This window comes from Lactuca saligna, chromosome 9, assembly GCF_052625555.1.
Source record: "Lactuca saligna cultivar CGN05327 chromosome 9, ASM5262555v1, whole genome shotgun sequence".
In the NCBI taxonomy this organism is placed as follows: domain Eukaryota; kingdom Viridiplantae; phylum Streptophyta; class Magnoliopsida; order Asterales; family Asteraceae; genus Lactuca; species Lactuca saligna.
Window position 1 is genome coordinate 84,960,698 of NC_136425.1, and position 6,458 is coordinate 84,967,155.

Below are 6,458 nucleotides of genomic sequence, written 5' to 3' on the forward strand. Positions count from 1 at the left end.
AAAAAAAGTTGTCCAAATCGAGTACCATGGCGGTTGCAATATATTCCATGAGATCCACTTGAAAGTTATTGTGGGTTTCTAGGGATTGCAATTCTAGACGAGTATAAACACTTGAAGGGTCCTCTTGATTTGTTGGAGAACTATTTTCATCAAAAGGGTTATACTACCGAACCTTTGTCTTCTAAAGTGATATTGTGTAATACTAATGCAAGTGTATGTTATATTATGAGTTCTAGAAATATCCATTTGACGACGACATGAAGAATTTCCAAACATTTTTTTAGAAACCAAAAGCTTGTTCCACGTCTTTCATTGGTGCTTCACGTACATTCTTGAACCTTTTTCATTTATCATCATTTTGATGGCTAAGCAATTTGATAATAATATCCCAATTGGCAGTGGCGGCTTAATCAATTTGGGGGCTCTAAGCGAATAACAATTTCGGAGCCCTTTGATATTTATTATAGTTAATGTTATAAACTATTCTTTTTTATCTATGTTTGGGACCATAATATAGTTAACTCAAAAATGGAGAATCATTTAGAAAAGAACTTATTTCTACGGACAATGTAACAATAGTTAACATAACATATACATTTAGAGAAGAACCAAAATAATTAGACAACTACAAATCAACAAAAGTACATTTTTTTTCCAACTTGACACAATCACACAATCTTGAAAATAGAACATATTGGAAAACTCAAATTCCAACCAAATTCGTTCCAACTGACAATACATAATCAGATAATGGAAAATATAATTACTCAAAAATGGAGAATCATAATTAGACAATGGATAATTTTTTAAATAAAATTAACTCTAAAATAAACTATTATTCAACCCTAATACATGATCAAGATAATGGAAAACAAATTACTCAAAACAGGAAAATGGAAACCAGCACATACTGTTTCAGTAATTCAGTTCTTGACTTCTTGTCTAATTGTCTTCTTGACAGTCTTAAAGACTTGAAGTTTTGAGTCTTTTGAACAATTAAGAGTGGAGAATCGGAAGGTATTTTTCAAAAGATGGACAATCAAATCAGAGAGCAGAGAAGAAGACGTGAAAAACAGAAGGTATTTTTCAGGGCTCGGTTTTCAACTTTCAAGAATCGAGATTCAGAGAAAATAAGGAAGAAGAATAGGCGATGTTGCTCACTTGTAACAAGATTCAATAATCAATACTTTCAATTAATCAATTTTGGCTGATGAATATGATTTTTGTAATGTGGCGTGGGTAACGTACGATGAAAGGAATAGCAGACTAAGAGCATACGTATAAAATTCTTGGGTCAAATAGGGCCCCTTTAGAAGTGGGGTCCTAAGCCCTAACTTAATTAAAAGCATAATAAGGTTGGCCGTGCCAATTGAGTATATCCCGTCAACAAGATAATACTCATCCTTTGTATTTTGATCGGTGAACATGAAATGCACTCTCATGTGCACTTCCATTTGATATGGAGCTAAATAATGACAATTGTTGGAGTACATTAATGTCATGGTTGGAACTAAGGAAAAAAAAATACATGCCAAAAACGCAAATCCTTGGATGTTATTTTTTCAAGCATAATCATCGAATGCATGTGGTCGTAATCGTGTCTTGTTATTGGCAATGTCATTATGTTGCTCAATTACTCCAAACCTAATGATATAATCAATGTTGCATATCATCCGCGGAAATCCATGTCTAGATTCATAAGATGTGTATAATTGTTAATTTGTTATATGTTGTTGCATGTATGGTTCCCGACCCTCTTCAAACCTCCATTCCGTCTAGCCTAAGTAGGTAACTTTTACAAGATTTATTTTTGAACAACCATATTTTTATAAAGAAAAACTAGCAAAAGCTAGAAATCAAAAACCAATTACAAAGAGTCAAGAGGTTTTGCAACCACGAGGTCCAAGATATGTTGTTTTTGTTCTTTGTACAAAAGAACCAATTAAAAAAAATGAATGACAATGTTTTTAAAAATATGATTTTTCCGTATGTTGTACATCTTAAACATCTCACTGTTCATGTAAGCCTAAATAAACCAGATTCAATATTGTATTGTCTGGTACTCATCTCTCAAATCATACATTGAATTAGACTTGATCATAGGCTTGTTTTATATTAATAATTCAAGCCTATTACTAGTAAACATAAACAATATCCTTTCGGCAGGGACGGATGCAAAATTTCATAGTAAGGGTGTTACGGGAAGTTAGAGATTGGAAGATAGTAGAAAATTTTACACTACTAGTAAACATAAACAACATCCTTTCGGCAGGGGCGGATGCAAAATTTCATAGTAGGGGTGTCACGGGAAGTCAAAGATTGGAAGATAGTAGAAAAAAAATCGAAAATTTTCGGAAAAATCTACACGGCGTTCAAAAAAGTCACGAGTTGCACGGACCACCGTGTGTCATATACTAAATCTGCCGTTGTCTTTCAGTAAAAACTAAAATAAAATAAAGGTTATGTATGAAAGCAAAACGATCTTTCTATAGGCTAAGGGGTATGGTTACCACCAGCCTACTCAAAAAGTGAAGCTACATTAGCGTCATATCACCTTCACTACTAACCTACTACCAACCTACTGACCCTTAGAAATGGTTACCACTCCACATCATTTTTTTTTTTCTTTTTTATATTGTTGAACAATATTAAATTAAATTAATAAATAATTCAAATAAAACACACATTAAGAACATTAAATTAAAATACATTGCATTAATTTTTAAACACACAAACTTAAATCCTAAAATATTAAAAAACAACAATAAAAAAAAATCCTAAATTACTTATTTTTCCTAAAATACTTAAATGACAAAAAAAAAAATCCTAAATTACTTATTTATCCTAATTTACTTAAAAAAACACACAACAACTAAAACATAAATATTAGAACCTAATCGTCATATTTAGCACGGACACGTTGTTGGATTTTCAAAAATGTAGCGAGATTTTCAGGGTCGAGATCCGGTTGAGGTTTCGTGTTTATGATTTAAAGATCGGTGAGAGCGAGTTTTTGGCGACGACCTTCCTCTGATGACTGGTATTTTTTTTTTCCAGAAAACTTAAAGTTTTATCTATGGATTCCACAAGCCCGTCGTCGCTAGTTGCGGCTGCTTTCCCGCTTGAAGACGTCGCCCGTTTTGCTTTGTCCCTACCCGGTGGTCGACAGAGTTGGACTTCAGGCGGATCCTCTTCCTCGGCACCATCGACGTCATCATTGAGGTCTAGCCCAAAACTCGCGTCCGATTCAGAAGTTCTTGTTCTTTTGTTGGAGCCGGTGGTCGAGTCTGAATGCGATGTCTGTGGATTAAGGACCCATTTTGGACCTTGACGGCACACTTCCCATGCTTTTTGGTGACCAAATAGTTTACCATTGTTGGTCAGTTTGAATTGGTACCACGCGGTAGATAAAACGTTGAAATCGTTGGAACCACTTTTATGCATATTTTTTAGATTTTCAAATATGCCATTAAACTTTGTGCAAATCGCGCGAAGATCACGCCATTTTCCGTTGACCACGTCGTAGGACCAATCCGTTTTTCTTCCTAGAAGCGCGTGAAAGTGGTCACAACATGATTCCAAAAACTTTCTCTAGATTGCGCGTTGCCTCTCCTCGAATCACATGATATGAAAATCCAAGCTTTTGCTAAAGCTTCTTCTTCTTCTTCTCCAGTCCAAGTCGTTGCTTTCTTTTTCCATTTTCCTCTTGCTTGCCTTCTTGGAGATGATTGTGGTGTTTCTTGGACCATCTCATCGTCGTTGTCGAGGTTGACGGTTTGGGATTGAGTTAATGGGACTTGAGATGATTGAGTTTGGAATTGTGGAGAAGCTTGTTGTTGAAAAGCTTGGAATTGGGGAATGAATTGAGGTTGGGTAAATTGTTACTGTGGTCGTTGTTGTTGGAAGAATTGTGGGCTGTAGGGAAGGTTAGTGAATAAAGGTTGTTATTGGATTGGAGAATTCAACAATTATAAGCTTGATAATCATTAGGAGTGTTTGGAGTGGGTGGAGTATTTTGGTTGGGATCCATTTTTTTGGAGAAAATTGAACGAAAGTAGGAGAATTTTTTTTTGAACGGGAAGTGTAAGTGTGAAAGTGTAGTGTGTGTGTGTGTATATATATATATATATATATATATAGGTAAAATATGTTATTTACATTTAATTGTATTTTTTTTGTTTAATCCCTCGGTCAAAAGATTCGTTCAATAAAGCTTCCACCTTTCATTTCATTGGTTGTCTTCTTCCGTGAAGGGTACCACTCCACAAGTCACCTACGCACACCTGGGGCGGTGTTCACGCGTAGGTGAGCTTGCCACCTCAGCCCCACTTGTAGTTTAATTGCCTCAATACCATTTAACCTAACTAGATTCAAGTAGTGGATCGAGTTTACCTATCTAATTTGTATAAGTTTTGCTAGGAGAATTAACTTTACTATTCTTTTGTTGAAAGTTACCCTCTTAAGTTTATACTAAGTATTTATCTTTTAAAAGAATTTTCTCAAAATATACGTGCGATATGAGTCCTAGAAAGTAGAAACATATAACTTGTACAAATTTAAGATAACTTAGGTTTTCTGTTGTAAAAAGATTAACATTTAGATAGAAATTTAACTTAAACTACCAAAGCATCCTAGCCGTTCTAGCTCAGTTGGTAGAGCGCGTGGCTTTTAACCACGTGGTCGTGGGTTCGAGTCCCACGGATGGCGACCGTTTGTTATTATATTTAATATTGAAGACAAATTTGTTTTTAATTTACTAATATGTTAGGAACCACATATTTTTTCCCGGCCACTTTTTAGATCACTAATTAGTTGTTTTTAATCTGCTTCTGTCGTTCTTTTAAAACTGTTTATACTTATTTTGATGATAAAATTCGTCATGTCTGTTACTATTTATAGATCATTTATGACAAATTTCGTTGATATATCAAAAGGTGTTTTATAAACTCATACAACTTTACTAACTTTGATTGTAATATACACTTAAAACATAAATATTTGTGTATAATTTTAACTTGGGCACACAAAATACTACGACAATTACAGGAATTTCACAGGCAAAGTATAGCATATATTAATGTAACTTAACAACCTATTTTCCAATTAGCGACAAAGTAGTGATAGAAGCATTGAAGCAACATGTATAGATTTTCTACAAAAACCTTAGCAACGAATTTAATGAAAAAGTTGACTATTGCCCTTTAATCCATCCTAATACGCCATTAAAATTGCACTACGCCGGTAAATATCAAAATATTTACAATATGTCGGGATTATTTCTCAACAGTAGTATAGTTGGTTCCCCTATACCCGGTGTTATCCCTCGGACAACTGCATACCCTACGATGAGACGTTTGAATGCACCTGATTGTCAATGTATTCTCGATGTTACTAATGTAGTTTAATCAAACTCATAATTTATAAGTTGATATGACATAAATAACTTAAGATTAACATTTATATATTGTTTTTTATACAGCGTACCCCCAACGAGTTGTTGTAACCTAATGCACATGAGCATGTTGCTAGGTGGTGGATTGAGAGTGTCCAGTGGATAGATGTTGCATATTATGCAATGTTTGAGTTATAGTTTTCTTTGTCAATGTTTTAAAACAATTTCCTTTTGAAGATGTAGCAAAAACAAGTTTATCATTCCGAACAACATTTTGTAGAATATTATGATATTTTACAAACATCACTACGGGTTTTTTAAATCAACAATATCATATTGTTAGCTACCTTTTTGACTAGTATGTCTACTCTTAGACTTAACATTACTTTTGCCACTTGACTTGGTCCTACTTGAAGATTCATTTTTTGTTGGCTCTGCGGGAAACGAAGCATCACAGTTTCTGCTTGTGTGACCGATCCTTTGGCAACAACAACATTTTTTTCTGAATCGGACCTTCACCTTGGGATGAGATACAATTATGGTTTTTAGGTTGTCCGACTTTTCATTTGTCCATCAATGGTGGCAAAACAACCAGGACTTCATTTGGTTCTTTGTATTCAGCTGGAACTAGCACATGAAACACAACCTCTACATATATTGATCGATATGTTTCCATTCTGAAGTACGATGACACCTATGCACTACAATGTTGATATCTTAGTTCCTTGAATACCGTCATAGCATGAGTACAATGTATACCTGGCAATTTCCATTTCCCACACGTGCAATAACGACTTTCCAAGTTTACTATACCATTTTTCATTTGGTGAGTCACCTCATAACTGCTTTGATCAATCCGGTATACCCGAAAGCAGCGGATTTGTTGATCTTCTTGTCGATGACCTTCTCAGCATACTTAGTGACATCTTTTTTGCTTTCAGCTATAACAAACATTTACATATATGTTGTCATGCACAATAAATTACACTACATTTATCATCGAACTATTACAATATAAGGAAACACTTACCTCCAAAATTACGTCTTTGGCACCACCATTGTTGCA

The 6,458-nt window shown here is 34.5% G+C and overlaps 1 non-coding gene across 1 annotated transcript; it reads left to right on the forward strand.

The window, feature by feature from the left end:
* Positions 1-4,634: 4,634 nt before the first annotated feature.
* TRNAK-UUU (transfer RNA lysine (anticodon UUU)) lies at positions 4,635-4,707 on the forward strand. Its single transcript has one exon. It is a non-coding gene; the product is annotated as a tRNA-Lys (tRNA).
* The last annotated feature ends 1,751 nt before the right edge of the window (positions 4,708-6,458 follow it).